This window comes from Pseudophryne corroboree, chromosome 8 (assembly GCF_028390025.1).
Source record: "Pseudophryne corroboree isolate aPseCor3 chromosome 8, aPseCor3.hap2, whole genome shotgun sequence".
Taxonomy (NCBI): domain Eukaryota; kingdom Metazoa; phylum Chordata; class Amphibia; order Anura; family Myobatrachidae; genus Pseudophryne; species Pseudophryne corroboree.
In genome coordinates, this window is record NC_086451.1 from 289,403,420 (window position 1) to 289,427,316 (window position 23,897).

General features: G+C 47.6%; 1 long non-coding RNA gene across 1 annotated transcript in view; it reads right to left on the reverse strand.

The window, feature by feature from the left end:
• Window positions 1-19,797, reverse strand: part of LOC134947724 (uncharacterized) — a 213,698-nt gene extending 193,901 nt beyond the window's left edge. The window contains exons 1-3 of the long non-coding RNA XR_010182727.1: window positions 19,709-19,797; window positions 8,117-8,155; window positions 139-177 (exon numbers count right to left, since the gene is read on the reverse strand). This is a non-coding gene — a long non-coding RNA (uncharacterized LOC134947724). The remainder of the gene's footprint in view (window positions 1-138; window positions 178-8,116; window positions 8,156-19,708) is intronic.
• Between the last annotated feature and the right edge of the window lie 4,100 nt (window positions 19,798-23,897).

The window sequence follows — 23,897 nt, forward strand, 5'->3', positions numbered from 1 at the left end:
TGCATGCAGATATTATTGTATACCCATAGAGTATATAAGTATTGAAAGGTTTACAGAAATATATTTATACTGGTGAACAGATAAACTATAATTACTAAAAATGGTTGGTTGTGTTTTATGCCTATTTACTTGACTTACCTGTAACTCAGGATTCCGGAGACTCTAACTGGCATATGTCTGAAAGACAAAAGTGAAGAACATAGGTAAGGTTAAAGTAATAGGATCTCTATTGTACTACTCGTACGAGATCATAAAAGTGGTACCATGTTATCCTAAGGGCTTTCCCAAGCTAGCCCACATCAAATCAGTTTGGGTGGAGGCACACTTTAATTGTAAGTAGTGGTAACCTTATTTCTCCCAGGGAATAACGAGTAGAAAGGGGTTACATTTGGAGGCACTGCTGAGATCCCGACAAAAGATAACACCCACTCAGGAGTTCTAGTAACAGGTGGGTCATGGAGGAGGTAACTGTGACGGATATATACAGATGGTGTACGGAGAAGGGAGTGGAACCTATATGCAGTTTTGTTCTTATTGGACCGCTTAACGCCGTTAATGATGACTTGGCGATACGGGCAGTGGGAAACTTTTATGGCATCAGTCAGCCCTGTGTGGTGGATAGGTGGAAAGGACAATCTGGGGATACCTATGCTATATTGATTAGTAATAGGAACCCATTGGATAAGACTTTAATCCCCTGCATGGTAGTAGTGGAAGGGGCTGTTGGAGGGAAAGTACAAGTGATATGGCCTGAAGGGGAGGAGATGGTAGCAGCTGAGGCCTTATCGGGAGGTGATTTAGGTACCGGGCCCCTACTGGTAGTGGATTCCCCGCCTACTGCTGACCCCCAAGAGTCTTCAGGGAATAAGGAGGATGTCACAGGAACAGGAGTAGAGGCGGTCGTAGACAAGATGGTCAGTCAACTGGAGCGTTGGCATTATGAGGGAGGATACCGTAGACTCAGAATATTCTCGGGAATTACACCAGTACCGGCTGGAGAAGAGACTTATGACACTTGGCGAGAGGCTGCCATTCAGCATTCGGAGGAATGGCATTGCCCAGAGCATATAAAAAAACAAAGAATAGTAGAGAGTTTACGGGGACCTGCTATGCGGGTAATTCAGGCTACTAGGAGGAGTAAAACAACAGCCACTTTAAAGGATTACATCGAAGCTCTGGACTTCTCGTATGGAACACTCGAGGATGTGGGTGATTTGTTGGCTCGCCTAAATAGGACGTACCAGGAGCCGGGGGAGACTTTGACCCACTATATTTATAGGGTGGATAGACTAATCTACCAGATTGTCGACAAAGGAGGTATTGAAACGGGGGCCGTAGATGAGCGACGTATGAAACAGGTGTTGAAAGGAGCCATGACTAACCATCCCGTGGCCCAGCGACTACGATGCACAATGGCTAGGGGACCTCCTCCTACTCTTACTGAATTGGTAAAAGAGGTTAAATTAGAAGAGATTCAGATAGATACCCGAGAAAAAAAATATAAAAAGAGTGAAGGTGGTATTACCTACGCCATCCCCCCCTAATATGGATGAGAGGCTTTTGAAGTTGATTGAAGAACAAAATAAAAAGATCGATCAGCTGATTGCTTTACAATCCCGCCCACAGTCTAATACAGGATGGCCTGTCATGAGAGGACGGGGAATGACTCAGGGAAGTAGGAGTAGGAATCCCATTATATGCTATAGCTGTGGTCAGCCAGGACTTAGGTCTTTTGAATGTCCTGGCACTGGAAGCGGCCGGGGAGGAAATACAACTCACACCCCTACACCACCAGATCACCAACTGGAAAACTTCAGTGGGAGTGCTGTGACCCCCTCACAGGCTCCCCGATTCTAAACGTTCGAGCGATGGGGAGTGCACAGTGGGTAGATAATATCCCAGAAAGTCTTATGGGGCCTGCCCCACTCATTAAGGCTATGATTAACGGCCAAGATTGTACAATATTAATGGACAGCGGGTCGCAAGTGTCTATAGTATTTGAATCCTGGTATCGGGAACATTTGGCTGACGTCTCCATTCAACCTCTTAGTGGCCTTACTGTATGGGGATTAAGCGAACAAAAGTACCCCTATTTAGGGTATATTATTACCCAAATTTCTTTTGAACCCGGGCTGATCACCCCTAATGAAACCGTTCCGTTGATAGCATTGGTATGCCCTGACTCTCCGGGGGATAATGGACAGTTATCAGCCATAATAGGGACCAATACTAACCTGTATCGCAACCTAATTCGATGGTGTGGGAAGCAAGAGAAGGGCCATCAATTTGGTGTAGTAGAACAAACTCATGAAGACACTGACCGATTCCATAGAATGGAAAGTTATCGTGTAGTCCCCGATGGGAATAGGAACTTCTTGGATGTTTACTCTTCGGATAGTGACTTAGAAGTATGCTTTAAGGGCAGTGATATAGATCCAGCCAGCAAGCAACTTCTGATGGAACAGCTACGGTTAAGGGAAGCAGTCTTCTCTAAGAGTGACTGGGATCTGGGTACAGCTACTGGAGTAGAACATCACATTACCCTTACGGATACCACCCCTTTCAGGGAGAGGTCAAGAAGATTAGCTCCAGCTGACTTTGACGACGTAAGAGAGCATCTACGTAATTTATTGGAGAACAATGTTATAGCAGACTCGGAAAGTCCGTATGCATCCCCTATAGTGGTCGCTCGCAAGAAGAGTGGAGAGATACGGCTATGCATCGATTATCGCACATTAAATAGTCGCACTGTGCCGGATCAGTATACAGTTCCCAAGGTGGACGAAGCCCTAGATTGCTTAAACGGGAGTAAATGGTTCTCTGTGCTGGATCTCCGCTGTGGCTACTATCAGATTCCAATGAGCCGGGATGACCGAGCCAAGACTGCTTTCATTTGCCCGATTGGATTCTTTGAGTTTCTAAAGATGCCTCAAGGCATAAGAGGAGCCCCCGCTACTTTTCAAAGAACCATGGAAAAGACCGTCGGGGACATGTGCTACCGGGAGGTATTGGTGTACCTTGATGACATTATAGTTTTCGGAAAAGATCTAGAAGAGCACAATGAAAGGCTACTTAAAGTACTCGATCGACTTCAGGCACGTGGGCTAAAATTGTCCATTGAAAAATGTAAGCTCTGTCGGTCTTCTGTCAAATATTTGGGACATATAGTGAGCAGGCAAGGCATAGCCACAGATCCGGAAAAAGTGGTGACTGTTAAGAACTGGCCTCGACCTGAAAACCTGAAAGATCTAAGATCATTTTTAGGATTCTGTGGTTATTATCGTAAATTTGTGCCACAGTATGCGGTAGTTGCCAAACCCTTGACTGAATTGACTCGAGGGTATCCTCCTGTTAATCAACGATCCCGCCCTACAAGGGAGGATAGGGAACAGCAGTATTATAAGCCTCGAGAACCATTTGGTGAAAGATGGACAGCATCTTGTGAGGAAGCATTTACCCAGCTAAAAGATCTTCTCACCAAATCCCCTGTATTGGCCTATGTACAACCAGACTTACCTTATGAGGTTCACATAGATGCTTCCTTTGAGGGCCTAGGGGGGGTGTTGTATCAGTTACATGGTAAACATTTACGCCCCATCGCTTATGTTAGTCGAGGATTGTCAACCAGTGAACGAAATTATCCGGTACATAAGTTGGAGTTTTTAGCGCTTAAATGGGCTGTGAGTGAAAAATTCCACGATTACTTATATGGCGTGCAATTTACTGTACACACGGATAACAATCCGTTGACTTATATACAATCATCTGCAAAATTGGACTGTACTGGCCATCGGTGGCTGGCTGCTCTGACTAACTATGAATTTACTCTCAAATATCGTCCCGGGGCCAAAAATCATGATGCTGATGCTCTATCCCGGCTATCTCATGAAGATAGTAAAGTTAAGGAGGATGAGTGGATCGAAGTGCCTGCCGCCTCGGTTAAGGGGTTATGTCAGCATATCCGTCTTAATCGACATAACGAATCAGCTGCCATTCTGTTCACTGGAGCGTCTGATGCGGCCATTCCTCCCTCCTATTGTTGGTTAACTCGTATGGAATTGGAGGGTTTAGATAGGATAACACCGGAGCAGATGGCTAGATCTCAACGAGAGGATCCAGATATAGTTGCTGTGTTGAGACTGGTAGAGAATCCCCATCTTCCCGTGGTGTGGTCGCAAATGTCACCAATCTCCAAAATATTATGGCGACAACGTCCTAAGTTGAGGATCGTGAAAGAAGTGTTATATAGAACTGTTAGGAAGAATGATGGAAGATTTAACCTACAGTTGATTTTGCCTACGCAGTATAAAAAGATGGTACTGAATTCGTTACATGATCAGCATGGCCATTTGGGATACGATAAGACTCAGGGATTAGTGGCTGATCGTTTCTTCTGGCCTTTTATGAACCAAGAAATTGAGAAATATTGTCGGACATGCAGTAATTGTATCCTGAGAAAAACCCTACCTCTCCAAAGGGCTGCTCCTTTAGTGACTATCAGTAGCTCTGGGCCGATGGAGTTAGTATGCATAGATTTTTTAACTTTGGAAGGACCAGAAGGATCAGATAGTCATCTATTGGTGGTAACTGATCACTTTACACGGTATGCTCAAGCTTATCTAACATCCAATCAAAGAGCAGGGACAGTCGCACACACTTTATGGGAAAAGTTTTTTGTCCATTATGGACTACCCGCAAGGATCCACTCCGATCAAGGAAGAGAGTTTGAGAGTCGGTTAATTAAAGAATTGTGTAAATGCTGTGGAATTCAAAAATCACGAACCACACCCTACCATCCTCAAGGTGATCCCCAACCTGAACGATTTAACCGGACCCTGTTAAATATGCTGGGTACTCTCGGAACCCAGAGGAAATATAAGTGGAAAAGATATGTTTCTACATTAGTGCACGCATATAATTGCACCAGAAATGAGACCACCGGATTTACACCTTATTACCTCATGTTTGGTCGTGAAGCTCGGCTGCCTGTAGATGTTTGCTTAGGGACACAGGTTAATTATTCTGTTGGATCCTCACACTCTCAGTACATTAAGCAACTAAGACAACAGCTGAAAGATTCTTATCAAATAGCGGAAGCTGCATCGAAGCACATGGGAGAAAAGAATAAAACACACTTCGACCGTGGAGTAAAGGAACAGTGTTTGCAGCCAGGGGACCGTGTATTAATACAATTGCTGGGGGTACCCAAGAAAAAGAAATTAAGTAATAGATGGAGAAGTGAGCCCTATGTGGTTGTAAAAAAATTACCTAATATTCCTGCTTATCAACTGGCAAGGGCTGATGGTCAGGGATCAGTAGTAACCTATCATCGGCAGCATTTGCTCCCCATTGGTCAAGATATAAGGTGGGGGGAGTATCTTGGAAGTGATCTTCCTCTGAGTGATCGAGGTGGTTTAAAAGGGATGAACATTGATCAGGATGATGAAGGTATATTGGCCACCGAGAATAGTGACAATATGGATGACTATGCTTCAGGATGTTATTATCGAGATCCCGAATATTTACGGGAGGAGAGGGTTTCGGAAAAGACGCATCCACACCCTGAAGTGATTGATTCAACTTTTACAGGGGAAGTGAATGAGGGAAGTTGGGGAGTAAGGGAAGCTTCCGAGTTGTTCGATGTCTCCCCCGGAAGATTAGATATAGGGCCTGAAGGACTAGTTAGTTCACCTCGACCCCAAAGAGTTCGTAAGCCCCCAAGAATTTTAACTTATGAGCAGTTGGGCACCCCCACTGAAGTTCCTTTGGTAATACACCCTCATTTGATAATGACATGGCCGTATTTTGGTTATAGTATGGGCCATTAATAGATGGAACAGTATAGTTATTAAGTGTGGTGAATGTCACTCCTTTCAGAAGTGCCCATCCCCAGGGGGAGAATGTAACACTGTATATTGAATGAAATAAATGATTTGTTTATGGTTTAATACAGCATATAAGTATACTTGATGTATTGATGTTTTTATAGTTTTTTTTGTGTATAATAATATTATATATATAAGTTTATTCATTGTGGTAAATATTGGGCATGAGGGAATGCAGAGACTTTTCTGGAAGCTCTCGTGCGAGACTGTGTGAGGGAGCTCGAGCCGCGCTGTGGGAGACGACGAGAGCGGGACAGTTGGAAGGCGCTCGAGCCGTGCTGGGTGAGACGGAGAGGGTGACGAAGCTGGAGCTGCGCTAAAACAAAGACGGAGATCCGAGAAGGAGGATCGGCTGTATCAAAGCTACTCCTGTAACCCGGAGCCGCTTGGATGGTACTATAACCCCACATTATTGCCCCCACAAAGACACTCACCCTGAGAGGAGGGAAAAGAGGAAGGGGTGGTGGTAGTGTACCTGAGAGCGGAGGGTCCCGATAACTGCCTACGTCTGAGGGGGAGGCTTCACGACACAGGTCTAGAAGATGAGAGGAATGTCTGAGCAATAAATGGAGAACGCTCTGGACTGATCCGCCTACAGGGAGGTGAGAAACCCTCACAAACAGTGACAGAGTAAGGAGGCTGTAACCTACTACCCATAAAGAAAAAAAAAATATTGTATTCTACTTGGCCAGAGAAGGGCATTATACAGAAGGGAGTTTACTATCTCACCCTGTGCAGAGACATGATAAGGACAGGGATTTTTGTTATAACCTTCATCTACAGCAGGTAACCTTCACTACAGGGTGTTTTATGAATACTATAAATCTAAGTGACAGTCTACTGTACAAATGGACAAGAATATGTGACTTTGCATAATTGCATAATCTAGTCAGGGAAGAAATTCAGTCAGAGTTATTACCTCTATACAGTGCAGCCCATTCACCACTGATAATTGGGAACCCATGTATCGTTGTTACTTCCAGCTCCTAGTCAATGGCTAACAATTATTAACATTTGGATGTATTCCACATAGTATCCTATTTAAAGTGGCAGTAATCGGAATCCGGACTCTGAGAAGTGGCCGCGGAGAGCTGGAAGCACCTCAGGAGCATTATCCTGCTGAGCAGCTCTAGATGTATGAGCTGTCTAACGAAGGTCTGCTTTCCAGGTACAGCAAGGTCTTTACGAGGGAGTAATTGTTGTGAAGCCTCACAGTAGGGGGAGGACAATAGAGCAACCAACTTTTAATTAGCAGCGTCTGCCAGAATAGCAACTACATCTCAGGGAGAGAGACTTATTGGGCTGGGAGGAGATTTCACTGTCCAACCGGGACACTGCCTTACTGAGGATAATTTCAAAATCTGTATCATAGGTAGATTTGAGTCAACCCTTATCCATTTCAATCCCCACGGGCATAAAGTAGATCCAACATAGCCCTCGGATTGGGGAATGTATCGATACTAGTAATCACCCTCAGGTATATATTATTATTGGAGGAGCCACCTCGCTGTAGGTAGTCCCGGCAAGGGAACCTTCTATAATAGACGTCTGCAATATCTTCCTCGATAAGGGGTTTAACCAAAACAATATACAGATATATACTGTAACTTAATAAGCTGCTCGGGTATGAGAAATGACCTGTTGAACTCATTCAACTTTATTGTGTTGCAACACAACACAATAGAGGACCGGGACTACTATACCACAATCCTTCACCCAGAGGATCTGCAGTAATTGTGGATCAATACAGGTAATATCCATTAGCATCAAAGAGACAATTACTAGTGAGTACACGGATTGTGCCATATCTCTTACTGAGAATCTATGATATATATCTATATATACGAACTTCAACAATTTGTGGAAACTATATAGCCAGTGGAATATCTACTCCTCATCGTCACCCCACACTCTCCGCTACTATTTATTATATTCTCCAGGGCCCCAACGTGTGCACCAACGAAACATTAGAGGAGAGAGAACATAAGAATAATAAGCGTAGTAATGTCACCCCATAACGGGTATAGGTAATATTGTGAGGTCCCAGGGTTTTTTTTTTTTTTTGTATAACCGGTTCCACATGTTTTTTGTAATGCATGCAGATATTATTGTATACCCATAGAGTATATAAGTATTGAAAGGTTTACAGAAATATATTTATACTGGTGAACAGATAAACTATAATTACTAAAAATGGTTGGTTGTGTTTTATGCCTATTTACTTGACTTACCTGTAACTCAGGATTCCGGAGACTCTAACTGGCATATGTCTGAAAGACAAAAGTGAAGAACATAGGTAAGGTTAAAGTAATAGGATCTCTATTGTACTACTCGTACGAGATAATAAAAGTGGTACCATGTTATCCTAAGGGCTTTCCCAAGCTAGCCCACATCAAATCAGTTTGGGTGGAGGCACACTTTAATTGTAAGTAGTGGTAACCTTATTTCTCCCAGGGAATAACGAGTAGAAAGGGGTTCTAATTCATTCATCGACAGTCAATAGGTCAACACCAGATTGTCGACATGCATTAGGTTGACAGGTATAAAAAGGTTGACAGATGAGAGGTCGATAGTGCTTATGGTCGACATGTGCAAAGGTCAACATGACAATGGTAGACGTATAAATGGTCGACACAATTTGCTTTTGGTTATTCAAGTTTTCTTATCCGTTGCTTGAATTACAATCCACGTGGACATCTAATAGGAATAGAAACCTGTGACGTGCGACGTGCGCTACTTTGCCTGCGAAGGTACACATTAGTACTGATAGCGGCCACATATCATGGAATATACAAGATTTAGCCTAAAAAATTGTGTGTCAACCATTGTCATGTTGGCATGTTGACCCTGTTGACCTTTGGCACTTGACGACCTTTAATCTGTCAACCTTTTGTACCTGTCGAATATATGGTGATGACCTATTGACTATCGACCATAATAACATTGTTGATCCATTGACCCACACCCATCCATCCAGATAACAGGGCCACAAATAATCCACAAAGGAGTTGGGGGGGGAAAGTAGAATTGGTACACAAGCAATCCACACAGAGGGTCCAGGTGGGTACACAAGGGATTCAATCAGAGGGGCCACAGTATCTAGTGACAGTCTTCAGGAATGGAACTCAATCACATAGTACTTAGTGCTAGATTATATCTCCTTTTATATGCATAGGGGCAAGGCATCCGGTATCCATAATGCCTGGACAATTTCTTAAAATACAGACTCCTTACTTTAATGCAGGGCTCGACAAATCCCGGGGACGAGGTCGCCATGGAAACCAGATTCTGCTTCCTGGCGACCAGATATTATAAGGAAGGAAGGAAGTAGATCTAGCAGCTCACGGGCGTGCCTATATTACTGCAGCGGCAATTTCATCCTGACTGCCTGTCCCGGTTGCGCTGAGTGCTGTTTGTCCCAGGCTGTCTCCTAACGGTCACAATACCAACCATTACATCCTGACATTTGGCATGCCAACTAACAGGGACTACGACACCCATCCAGTGGGAATATAACCTGTGGCGAGCCATCGAGCCCGCAAGGAGCTTTGTTGTGCTCACCCACCCGCCAGCATTCTGTAGCTGGAATCCCGGCGTTAGGATGCTGACCACCAGGATCCCAGCCATTGGTAACACAACTCCAACCCCTCCTAACTCCCGCTGCTCTCTGGTAAGAGGTTTTTTGGGGGGATAGCGGTGTGGCCATGGGTTGGGGATGGGGTGGGTGTTGTCGGCCTGGGAAGGGGGGGGGGGGTTGCTTGAGCCACCCTAATTCCTATATCGCCGGAGTTCGAGACCTGCTCGGGTGTCACCACATTGGGGTCTCTCCAACATCATCCCAACCCCTACTGGTTAACTGAAACCTGCGGGCTTCCCTCTTTACAATTGCTAGTACTCACTTACCTAAAGACGCCCGCCTGCACCCTGCTGATGTGACTTCTTGCTTATCCAGCTGCCTACCTCAGCTGCAGGCTTCCTGACCTTGCAGGCTTCATCCTCTCTGGGTGCTCTTTCTTCCATGGCCTCCCCACTGCACCCTGCTGCTGTTCGTCCAGCTGTCTATCTTGTGATTGCTCCGATACATAAATCCGCCCACCTGTACACTGCCGCTGTGGTTTCCCTGGACTTCCAGCTGTGAATTCTGCTCCCCCTCTGCGGAGATCATCTGGTGCCATTCTCCTTCGATAGTGATTCGCGCCTGGGCTGCAACGCTCCTCTGGGACCTCCCCTGCCGGTTGTTCAGGGTGCTGCTCTGCTTGGAGTGGTGTGCTCTTCGTCATCTCCTCCCTCAAGTGCCTGCTTGCCAGCCTGTGATCAGCTCAACCTCCCTGGGACAAGCTGGTCACCTCCATCCTCCATGACTGCTGACACTGCCTCCTCCCCCACTACTAATATTGGCGTGTTTCATAAAAATACCCTGAGACACAAGTGGTGAGAGGGTTGGAAGCACAGGTGGTGAATGGGGAAGGGACACAGCTGGGGAGGGAGGCAGAGATACACATGGAGAGCGAGGCAGAGGCACAGGTGTGAAAGGGCCAATGACACAAGTGGGGAATGAGGCACAGGTGGACACACAGGGAGTGAAGGTGGCAGAGACACGAGTGAAGGTGGCAGAGACACTAGTGAAGAGGGAGGTGGAAGCACAAATAGAGAGAAGGCAGAGACACAGGTTGTAGAGGGGCGGTAGCACAGGTGGTGAAGGGGCAGACACAGGAGGAGAGGGGGCAGAGACTCAAGAGGGGAGGTGGTAGAGATATAGGTGGAGAGGATGGAAGAAGCAAGTGGAGTGGGGGGCATAGATACAGGTGGAGAGGGGTCAGAGACACAGGTGAGTAGGGCACAGAGACACGGGAGGAGGGCGCAGAGACCCAGGTGGGGAGGGCGCAGAGACGCATGTGGGGAGGGCGCAGAGATGCAGGTGAGGAGGGTGCAGAGATGCAGGTGGGGAGGGGCAAGAGATGCAGGTGGGGAGGGGGAAGAGATGCAGGTGGGGAGGGGGCAGAGATGCAGGTGGGGAGGGGGCAGAGACACCGCTATGGAGAAGAGGCAGAGACGCAGGTGGGGAGGGGGCAGGAACACAGGAGGGGAGGTGGCAGGGACGCAGGAGGGGAGGGGGCAGAGACGCAGGAGCTGAGATGCGGGCGGGGAGGGGGCAGAGACACAGGTGGGGTGGGGGCAGAGACGCAGGTGTGTTGGGGGCAGAGACGCTGGTGGAGAAGGGGCAGAGACACGGGTGGGGAGAAGGCAGATACGCGGGTGGGGAGCGGGCAGAGACCCGGGTGGGGGGCCAGAAACACAGGTGTGGAGGGAGCTGAGACGCAGGTGGAGAGGAGGCAGAGATGCGGATGGGGAGGCGGCAGAGACACGGGTGTGGAGGGAGCTGAGACGCAGGAGCTGAGATGCAGGTGGGGATGGGGCAGTGACGCGGGTGGGAGGGGGCAGAGACGGTCGGATTAAGGCTTCAGGGGGCCCGGGGTACTTTAGACAAGGGGGGCCCCAGAGGACTAAATATAGTGTATATAGGAAGGGGATGTTCCTTACATGTGTGTGCGTATATATATATATATATATATATATTAGATAAAAGTATAAGCAGAAAGCTGTTAGAGGCAGTAACAACATATAGCACATATTATTCAATAGAAAATTTGCGTATGTATACACTGTAGAAAAACAATATCACACTGTAGTGCTCAGCTAGACTCAGAGTATTGGACGTTGTGGCCAATCTGGGAGGCACAGGGTCACCGCAAACCTGTCACACAGTATGTGGTGATAGTATGATGTGAGGGCATGATCTGCTTGCATCTAGGGATAGGCAAGCTGATGGTTACAACAGTACAGGATTGTATAATCTGCCTGTCACAAAATGAAGTATATCAACTAATCCTAAACCCTATAGTACTACAAGAAGAAAACTGTTAACATACACACACACAGCATACCTACATCCACACAGCATACATCCACACAAAACATCCACACACATACAGTACACACACACACACACACACACACACACACACACACACACACACACACACACACACACACACACACACACACCATACCTACATAAACACACATAGCATGCATAGAGTACACACACACACACACACACCATACCTACATAGACACACATAGCATACATACAGTACATACACACATGCACACACAATCAGCATGCATACACACCTACACACCTACAAAAACACAAACACACACACACACACCATACCTACATAGACACACATAGCATACATACAGTACATACACACATGCGCACACAATCAGCATGCATACACACCTACACACACACACACTACATACCTACAAACAGCATATCTACAGAAACACACACAGCACTATCCAATTTAAGAGAAGAGAAAGAGATTCTGACGGAGTTAGTTAAGCACAGGAGCTGCTGCTGCTGGCAGATGCATGTGGGGTGGGGGCAGAGACGCAGGTGAGGAGGGTGCAGAGATGCAGGTGAGGAGGGAGCAGAGGCGTTGGTTGGGAGGGGGCAGAGACGCGGGTGGGGAGAGGGCAGAGACGCGGGTGTTGTGTGGGCAGAGACGCAGGTGAGGAGGGCGGAGAGATGCAGGTGGGGAGGGGCTAGAGACGCGGATGGGGAGAGGGCAGAGATGCGGGTGGGGGCAAAGAAGCAGGTGTGGTGGGGGCAGAGACGCAGGTGAGGAGGGAGCAGAGATGCAGGTCGGGAGGACGCAGAGATGCGGGTGGGGAGGAGGGAGAGATGCTGGTGGGGAGGGGGCAGAGACACAGGTGTAGCGAGGGCAGAGATGCAGGAGGGAAAGGGGCATACTGTAGGCTGCTGCAGCCATATCTGACGTCCCCGGCTATTTAGGGAAAACTTAACCTAAGGTACTGTATGAGAGCAGCGGGTGAGGAAAAGAGCAGCAGAGGACAGGGGGAAGAACAGAAATGGGGTCTGATTGGTGGCAAATGGGAAAATCTGCGACCCCTGTGGTAACTGCTGCAAAATGTCTATTATTAATGCCTATTTCTCTTACGTCCTAGAGGATACTGGGGTCCACATTAGTACCATGGGGTATAGAAGGGTCCACTAGGAGCCTTGGGCACTTTAAGAAATCAATAGTGTGCACTGGCTCCTCCCTCTATGCCCCTCCTACCAGTCTCAGTTTAGAAAATGTGCCCGGAGGAGCCGGTCACGCTTAGGGAAGCTCCTGAAGAGTTTTCTGCATTTATTTTCTATTTGTTGTTTGATTGGCACCAGCCTGCCTGCTTCGTGAGACTTAGGGGGAAGAACGCCCCAACTTCCTGAAGAGTTAATGGTCCCGTTTCTCCGCAGACAGGACACTGAGCTCCTGAGGGCGTTATTCACAAGCCACACCATGGCGCAACGTACCCTCCCGCAGCACGCCGCCACCCCTAACAGAGCCAGAAGAGAGAAGAGTGGTGAATACAGCGCCGGCGTCCCAGTTAGCGGGTCGCCGGCGGGAATGGCGGCACAAGGGTAGGAGCGCAGCGCGGTGTGCAGGGGCCTCAGGAGGACACACGGCTGCGTGTGTCCCGCTGTGAGGTGCGCGCTGAGCCACCAATGACTACCCACACTGGCACCCATATCAGGGGTTTTAACCCTCTGCTAGACAGAAAATTACCTCAGGCCAGTATAAAAAAAAAAGCTGAGCACCATTAAGGGGGGGGCTTCACTAAGAGCAGATCCAGCAGCTTACCAGTGCCATTTTCCCTCTGCAGCTTGAACTGACAGGAATCGCAGGGAAGCACAGCTCCTCCACAAAGGCTCCAAGTATCCTCAGAAGTACCAAGGGGTCTTAGAAGGGAAGGGGGGGGGGGAGTAGTGTCAAATACTAAGCCCTCTTAAGGGACTTCAGTGTGGCGACCTAGCTAATATTTTCTTGGCTACAGGGGCACTGTGTGTGGCTGGCTCCGATTTCTGTGTCTCCCTGAGGGCTCTGTGTGGGTTAAAACTGTGTTTTCACATTCTGTGTGTGGGTATGTGTGTGTCCCTTCACATTACCATGTCCAGGGACTGTGTTTCTTGCACGTCTTAGTGCCTCTCTTCCCCTGGAGACTCACTACCCTGTACCCAGGATAGTGCTCATTCTCAGGCTAGTGGGGCAGAACCCCCATGGTTGGCTTCCATTAAAGGGATGATATCGAAGATTAATTACATCCTTTCCCTTTCCTCTGGATGATAGAAAGAAATGGGAAAACCCGCCGATTGTCGATGCATCGGTATCTAGGTTGTCACGTAAGATTGTCTTACCTGTGCCTGGGGCTGCATCCTTAAAGGACACAGCTGACCGCAAAATTGAGAACACTCTCAAATCGCTATATATGTCGGCGGGGGTGGCATAGATGGTCACTATTGCTTGTTCATGGATCAGCAGAGCAAAATGGTCAGGTAACCTAATTGACAAGTTGGATACCTTACCCGGGTTTTCTCCTGCAGCATATCCAAGATTCTGTTAAGGTTATGGTGGAGTCCTTAAAGGAAATTGGTTTGCTCAGCACACGCACCACCGCCATGGCAGTGTCGGCACGCAGGGGATTACAGCTGGATCTGCGAGGCCCTTACAGCTGGATCTGCTGGAGAAATGGTCCAGTTCGCCTCTTCACATGCACCAGAGGATACGTTTGTTGCCAAAAGCCAGGATTTCTCTTCTGTGGTAGCTTCAGACTTCTCACCTGACCGAGGGTCGAAGGTTCAGGATTCAAAATTGGATTCTGCTAACCACAGACGCGAGCCTCAGAAATTGGGGAGCGGTCACTCAGGGGGAACAGTTCCAAGGAAAATGGTCAAGTCAGGAAGCCATTCTTCCAATCAACATTCTGGAACTAAGGGCCATATACAACGCCCTTCTACAGGCATCACATCTTCTTCAATATCAAGCCATTCAGGTTCAGTTGGACAATGTGCCGGCAGTAACGTACATAAACCGACATGGCGGAATGAAGAGCAAAGCAGCAATGTCAGAGGTAACAAAAATTCTCCTCTGGGCAGAAAGACACGCGGTGGCGCTGTCGGCAATCTTCATTCCGGGATTAGACAACTGGGAAGCGGACTTCCTCAGCAGACACGACCTCCACCCGGGAGAGTGGGGACTTCACCCGTAGGCGTTTGAGTCCTTAAAACATCAGTGGGGAATTCCACAAATAGGCATGATGGCCTCTCGTCTCAACAAGAAGCTAAAGTGGTATTGTTCCAGGTCGAGGGACCCGCAAGCGGGTCTACCAGAGGGTTTACGTGTTTCCACCTCTTACACTGATCCCAAGAATTCTCAAAAGAATAAAAAGGGAAAAGGTTCAAGCAATTCTCATTGCTCCAGATTGGCCAAGAAGGGCCTGGTACGCGGATCTACTGGAGATGCTCCTCGAAGACCCGTGGCCTCTACCTCTTCAAGAGGATCTTCTACAACAGGGGCCGTTCGTCTATCAAGACTTACCACGCCTGCGTTTGACGGCATGGAAGTTGAGCGTCAAATTTTAGCCCGAAAAGGCATTCCGGACAAGGTTATTCCATCCCTGATCCAAGCCAGGAAAGGGGTAACGTCTAAACATTACCACCGTATTTGGAAAAAATGTTTCGTGGTGTGAAAATAGGAAATTTCCTGCAGTGGAATTTCAGCTGGGACATTTTCTTCTTTCAGTCGGGTGTGGATGTGGGCCTAAGTTTCGGCTCTTTGAAGGTCCAGATTTCGGCCTTATCCATTTTCTTCCAGAAACAATTGGCTTCCCTCCCTGAGGTTCAGACGTTCTTGAAGGGGGTTCTGCACATCCAACCGCCCTTTGTGCCTCCCATGACACCTTGGGATCTTAATGTGGAGTTGCAGTTCCTACAATCAGAATGGTTTGAGCCTTTACAGGAGGTTGACGTAAAGTTTCTTACGTGGAAGACCATTACACTGTTGGCCTTTGTTTCTACAAGGCGTGTGTCGGAACTGGGGGCATTGTCTCACAAAAGCCCCTATTTGATTTTTCATGAAGATAGAGCTGAACTCGGAACTCGTCAGCAATTTCTTCCTAAGGTGGTGTCGGTGATTCATATCAACCAACCTATTGTGGTTCCGGTTCTTACTGACACTTCTGCTACCTCAAAGTAATTGGATGTTGTGAGGGCTTTGAAGATCTATGTGAGCGGACAGCTCGTCACAGGAAATCTGACTCGCTGTTTGTTCTCTATGATACCAAGAAAATTGGGTGTCCTGCTTCAAAGCAGTCTATTGCTCGCTGGATCAGGCTTACTATCCAGCATGCTTATTCATCGGCAGGATTGCCGGTTCCTAAAGTACAGGCCCACTCTACTAGGTCGGTGGGTTCTTCCTGGGAGGCTGCCCGGGGTGTCTCAGCTTTACAGCTCTGTCGAGCAGCAACTTGGTTGGGTTTGAACACGTTTGCTAAGTTCTACAAGTTCGATACTTTGGCCTCTGAGGACCTTCAGTTTGGTCAAACAGTTCTGCGGGAACCTCATCACTCTCCCACCCGGTTTGGGAGTTGTGGTACATTCCCATGGTACTAATGTGGACCCCAGTATCCTCTAGGACGTAAGATCATTTTTTTTTCCTGTCCACACTGGCTGCGCTACAGGGAAGTCTGTGGACCTATTTTCAATGGGGGGCCTGGAGCTGCAGCTCCATCCGCCCCATTGTTAATCCAGCCTTGTTGGTAATGCAAGCCATAGCGCAGATTATGACATTCATTTAACTGTGTAGATGCACACCACATGCACTTGCAAATAGTCACTTCTGGCACATGTGCAGTGTGTAAAAACGCAAGGTCTCCATCCACCAGTAGACTCTGCGTTCTACTCTGCATCAGCCCTACAGTGCGTACAGCTTATAGAAGCACGTGTCCAGCAGTAAATTGTGCCTGGATGATATATCTAAATACTGGTAAGGTGTTCCTGCTGACAATACGTGACTAAGGACAAAACAATAGGAAAGGACTCACATGACTTTAAAGTATTTGTTTTATGGATCACAGAACTTAGATTAAGTATAACATGAAGAAAACTGGGCATTCGTTATGTTCCGATCAATTCTGATGTGGTCATTGTCAGGCATCACAATCGTTTGGGGTTACACACAGTGCCAGTTGCTGATACTGACTGCAGTTAGTGGCTGATAGAATTTTAGTAAATGTGTAGTAAATGTGTGACACTTAAATGTAATCAAGACAATAATTACATGTAATGTTGTCAAATTGCAGGCAAGTGGGTAGATTTACTAAGGCTGGGTTAACACTATGCCGAATGATCTGCTAACCACTGTCAGAGTGGACGATTTGCGAAGCATACACACTTACCAATCTGTGACAGCTGGGTGGGCATTTGAATTTGCCCACTCAGCTGTCACATCATTGACATTGGTCCCTGGCCTGCATATCGGATGGTTGGCCAGACAGCCGTACACAGGGCCAGTGCAAGGGTGTTCGGTGACCCCCTGCAAACTATAAATTTGTGCATCCCATGCTTTACAAAGGGACAGGGCACATAATACTCCCTGTAGTAGTGATGCCTACACACGTAACGCCCCCTGTAGTAGTGACGCTTACACACGTAAGGCCCCCTGTAGTAGTGACGCGTACACACATAACGCCACCTGTAGCACTGCCGCTCAGACACGTAACGCCCCCTGTAGCAGTGCCGCTCAGACACGTAACGCCCCCTGTAGCAGTGCCGCTCAGACACGTAACGCCCCCTGTAGCAGTGCCGCTTGGACACGTAACGCCCAATGTACCAGTGCCACTTACACACGTAATGCTCCCTGTACCAGTGCCGCATACACATGTAATGCCCCCTGTACCAGTGCCGCTTAGACACGTAACACCTCCTGTACCAGTTACGCTTACACACGTAACGCCCCCTGTACAAGTGCCGCTTAGACACGTAACACCCCCTGTAGCAGTGACTATTACACATGTAACGCCCCCTGTACCAGTGCCGCTTAGATACGTAACGCCCCCTGTACCAGTGCCGCTTAGATACGTAACGCCCCCTGTACCAGTGCCGCTTATATACGTAACGCCCCCTGTACCAGTGCCGCTTAGATACGTAACGCCCCCTGTACCAGTGCCGCTTAGATACGTAACGCCCCCTGTACCAGTGCCGCTTAGATACGTAACGCCCCCTGTACCAGTGCCGCTTAGATACGTAACGCCCCCTGTACCAGTGCCGCTTAGATACGTAACGCCCCCTGTACCAGTGCCGCTTAGATACGTAACGCCCCCTGTACCAGTGCCGCTTAGATACGTAACGCCCCCTGTACCAGTGCCGCTTAGACACGTAACGCCCCCTGTACGAGTGACACACGTAACATCCCCTGTACCAGTAACGCTTGCACACGTAATGCCCCCTGCAGCAGTGACGCTTACACATGTAACGCCCCCTGTAGCAGTGACACTTAGACACGCAACACCCCCTGTAGCAGTGCCGCTTACACACGCAATGCCCCCTGTAGCAGTTCCACTTACACACGCAATGCCCCCTGTAGCAGTGACGCTTACACACGTAACGCCCCTGTAGCAGTGACGCTTACACACGTAACGCCCCCTGTACCAGTAATGCTTACACACGTAACGCCCCCTGTAGCAGTGACGCTTACACGTAACGCCCCCTGTAGCAGTGACGCTTAGACACGCAACGCCCCCTGTAGCAGTGACACTTAGACACGCAACGCCCCCTGTTGCAGTGACACTTAGACACGTAATGCCCCCTGTATCGGTGCTGCTTAGACACGTAACGCCCCCTGTGCCAGTGCCGTTTACACATGTAATGCCCCCTGTAGCAGTGACGCTTTCGCGCGTAACGTCCCCTGTACCAGTAACACATACGTAATGCCCCCTGTAGCAGTGATGCTTACACACGTAATGCCCCCTGTAGCAGTGATGCTTACACACGTAATGCCCCCTGTAGCAGTGATGCTTACACACGTAATGCCCCCTGTAGCAGTGATGCTTACACACGTAATGCCCCCTGTAGCAGTGATGCTTACACACGTAATGCCCCCTGTAGCAGTGATGCTTACACACGTAATGCCCCCTGTAGCAGTGATGCTTACACACGTAATGCCCCCTGTAGCAGTGACACTTACACACGTAATGCCCCCTGTACCAGTGATGCTTACACACGTAACGCCCCTGTAGCAGTGACGCTTACACACGTAACGCCCCCTGTAGCAGTGAAGCTTATACACGTAATGCCCCCTGTAGCAGTGACGCTTACACACGTAATGCCCCCTGTAGCAGTGACGCTTACACACGTAATGCCCCCTGTAGCAGTGACGCTTGCACACGTAATGCCCCCTGTAGCAGTGACGCTTGCACACGTAATGCCCCCTGTAGCAGTGACGCTTGCACACGTAATGCCCCCTGTAGCAGTGACGCTTGCACACGTAATGCCCCCTGTAGCAGTGACGCTTGCACACGTAATGCCCCCTGTAGCAGTGACGCTTGCACACGTAATGCCCCCTGTAGCAGTGACGCTTGCACACGTAATGCCCCCTGTAGCAGTGACGCTTGCACACGTAATGCCCCCTGTAGCAGTGACGCCTGCACACGTAACGCTCCCTGTAGCAGTGACGCTTACACATGTAATGCTCCCTATACCATGTACCAGTGCCGCTTAGACACGTAACGCCCCCTGTATCAGTGCCGCTTATACACATTATGCTGCAGTCACACATACACACACCACATATACACATATATATACACACACACACACACACACACACACACACACACTCATACATATATACAGTATACACAGATACTGTATACACATACATACACACACACTCACTCTCTTTCCAGACACTTACCTAAGGAAGCCTGGCTGGCCGAAGCTGCAGCAGCTCATCCTCCTGCTGTAGCCTGCTCCCGTCTAGCTCTGCCTCTTATTCCCATCTAGCTCTGCCCCCCAATGCACTGTCACACAGGGGAGGGGAGAGGAGGCTTTGTGCTGCCGACGACGCTGCATGTCATAGTGTGACAGCAGCAGGCAGCAGCAGTAGGTACATCAGCCCCAGCTCAGCACAGGGATGTAGAGCAGGGAGAGCGCCTCTCCAGCCTTGTGCTTCCCTGCACTGCATCCCATTGCTGAGCCTGGCCATACACACAGGCAGACATACCGATATATCTACAAGATATTTTGGATGTACGCACCTGCTAATGACCTACAAATATATAGTTTGTCGCTCGAATAAACTATATATTGCGTCTACCCAGCCTAATTGTCGGTTTTTCAAAGCCACTGATAATCAACGACTTTGACCAATGGATTTATAATGACAACAGAATAAATATTAAACCAGCCCAGTATAGCATTTATTTCTGTTTTCAACTTTAAATCCATCAGTCAATGCCATCAATGCCATCAATTACTGGTGGCTTTGAAAAATGGTCATTTAGTTTATCTAGCCCAAAGTCTTGTCCATCCTTAGCTGCATAGTGGTTCATAATATAAAACAATTATCTAGAACTGCAGTTATAATAAATAAACAGTACTGTCTTATAGCACTTTACATAGCACAATTCCCTTAATATATAACTGTGTGCTGGTAATATGCTGTACTTTTACTGTTTGTGCCTGGAAGGTAAATAGATTTCACGAAGTCTGTCCTTTTAAACTTTACTCTGACAGTGTGCAAGCATTGCAGAGATGTATGACCCCAGGAAAATGTGTGTGGCATTCTGTTTATGTCAGGTTCTCTGGAAGGGCACAAAATCAATGAAACTAGAGTAGAGGCAGTAGCACAAATGAAGTATGTGAAGAGCTAGCTGTACAGTAGCTGCAGCATGTGCACCACCTGTTGGTCACTATTTGATCAACATTTGGTTTTCCAACGGAATTCCTTAGGAAGAATGAATTACACGTCTGACTGGGTTCAGTAAGGTTTACTGACGGACACAATACCGACGGTCATAATCACGACAGCCATTGACCGACAGTCAAAATACTGACACGGTCAAAATACAGACATTCATTATGCTTACATGTTTAAATGATCTCGTGTGACTTCTGATCATCTATAAGTCGACATTCTTAAATCAAGGGTTTACAACATGTTTGAATTTTGCCAATGTCCTGACTCAGTCATTGGCAAAACAGGGGATTTCCCAAATTGATAGCACATGTATGGTTTAATTAATACCCCTTTCACATCGCACAAATAACCCGGTATCGACACGGCATATTGCCGTGTCGAAACGGGTCAGTGTGCGATGTGAAAGCGCCTTTGCCGAATTAGCGGGTCGCCTGACCCGGTAAATCAACACGGTTAAAAAGAAGGGTTATTAGTTTACCGGGTTGAATACCGGGTCAGGTGCAGTGTGAATGGGAGCCGTTTCGATGCGACACGGCTCCCATTCACAGCATAGGGAGAGGCGGCGCAGGAGATGAGCTCAGCTCCCAGCGCCGCCTCCACCCCCGCCCCTGCTGCTGCTGCGCCCCCCGCTACTATGGCAACCGACCCGGTAAATTGCCGGGTCGGAAAGCCAGCAGAGGAGAGCAAATGCCGGATCCCACCTGGTAAGGACACGTTTCTCTTACCGGGTAGGATAAGGCATTTGCGATCTGAAAGCAGCATAAGTGACTGTAGATGGAACAGGTAGAAAATGGCTTTGTTTTTGGTTCCACAAAGACTGCAGAACCTGATCAACATCTGATCAGCATCTTATATAAAACCAGATATTGATTGCCATCTGCCCATGAGTGCTTTCATCGTCCAATCACACTTATTGTTCCCAATTCAGCCCAACTTTTGGGCAATAATAAAACAGGGAAATGTTTGACGCAATATGCTACAATATATAGCAACCAACTAAACTGCACTGGCAATTTTTCTAGCACATTTTAGAAAATGACAGTTATTATAGCAGCATATTTATCATGTATGCATTTAGCACTATGCAATTAAATGAGCTCATACTTGTTATTCACTAACCGCATATACAGCACTAGTGAAAGGAAGTTTGCAGCTTATTTAATTGTGCATTATGCATTTCTGTGCTATACCGAGAGTAAACAGAGTCATCTTTGTAATGCCTTGTTGGTAGCTATTGGTTACAACATATGTGTATACATTTATAGGGCGGTATTCAATTCTTTCTGCCCCCTTCCACCCCTGTTCTGTTTCTGGTATCATCATTTCAGATCGCTATCCCCAGGGTAGTGAGGCACCCAACCCTTTACGCAGGTAAACCTGATTACTATGAAGTGCGATATGTGTGATAACGGGGATCACTTGAATACCGCTCGTAAAGTTGTATTTTTATTATTTTTTGCCAATTATATATTTATTCTTTATTTTTGTCTCTTTCTTGAAGAATGCATATGAAAAAAATCTGATGTAGGTCCGTTGACTGAACAATTAACAATATGGGGGGTCATTCCGAGTTGATCGCTCGCTGTCATTTTTCGCAGCGCAGTGAACAGGTCACTACTGCGCATGCGTATGCACCGCAATGCGCAGGTGCATCGTACGGCTACAAAGCGGATTGTTGCTGAGCGATGGATTTAACGAAGAATCCATTCGCACAGCTGATCGCAAGGAGATTGACAGGAAGAGGGCGTTTGTGGGTGGCAACTGACCGTTTTCTGGGAGTGGTGCGGCGAACGCAGGCGTGTCCAGACGTTTGGAGGGCGGATGTCTGACGTCAATTCCGCGATCTGCAACGCTGGATTCATCGCACAGGGTAAGTAACTCTTACCCTGGTCTTGTTCTACACAAAACTTTTTTTGCATAGCAGGGCTGCACAAGTGATCGCAGCCTTGCTATGCAAAAATACACCACCATAGGTGGCGTCTAGTTGATCGCACGGGCTGCAAAAAGTTGCAGCGTGCGATCAACTCAGAATGACCCCCATAGTGTGTTGAACACTGCTGGATGTTGGCACTGCAATATATAATAGATGTTGGGCACTGCAGTATATAATACGTATGTACCCCCACTGCGATACTCAGTTTGCTGGGATGTGCAAGCAGAGCCAATATTGAAGGAAAAGCCTTCAGTCATTACTCTCTTTGTTGCTTGGGATGGAATCCTGGAGAAATCTTGCTGGAGGGAAGATCAGCTACTGATACTGTAAGACTGACTGTTAGATGATAAAACCAATGAAACTGAGGGTGCATGGATTGCGACTAAACATTTCAGTGTCTTGTGTTTAATAGTGCCTGCCTTCTACTAGTGACACTGCTAATGTACTTACCAGCAGAGACCGCCTTATAATGTTCCATAGACACTGATAATGTACCTACAAGCAGTGCCGCCGAGTCATCTGCAGGCCCAATTGCTGGATAGAAGGGTGCGGCCACACTTGATTCCCAATAAAGATTGTGAGTACTGCTGGGGTAACAACAACAATCACTTTGGTTAACTGCTGGAAATATGTGTGTAAGGGTTTGAGTATGTAGCAGAGTTTCTGCACACGACAGCAGATGCTTTACACCTACAAACAGCCCAGTTACTTAACCAGCGGAGTGGTTTTACTGAAGATACTGCAGGTACAGCTGCACTCACTCTTATACACACTGGTAGATGGAGCGTAGCTTGAGCAGCACGGGGAGTCATATGGCTCACCAGTCAGTGAGTATAAACAGGTGCCATATAGTGGTGCATGATGCTGGAACAGCATTATAATGGCAGATTTCACTGGAGCTAAAAGGAAGACTGCTTTCTTTCACTGTGACACTTTAACAGAGTCTGAAGATGGCTCCGCACATGTTCACTAGTAGCCTTGGCAGGCCATCTTGGTAAAGGGAATGAAGCTTCCCTGGATGAGTAGCGGCATGGAGTCTGCGCAGTAGCGCACTCCACTTTCAACAAAAACTACCAGTGGTCAATCAAGTGGAAACATAAAAATGTACATCATTTTATTACATGGAGCAGCAGAAACTCTGCCATTGAGAATAGTAGCTCCGTGAAGATTCACTATGGCCCAATTAGAGACCAGTGTAGAGAGTCAATCAGTGCTTGCTGCTGACCTTTTGAATTTTAGCACAGTTACAAG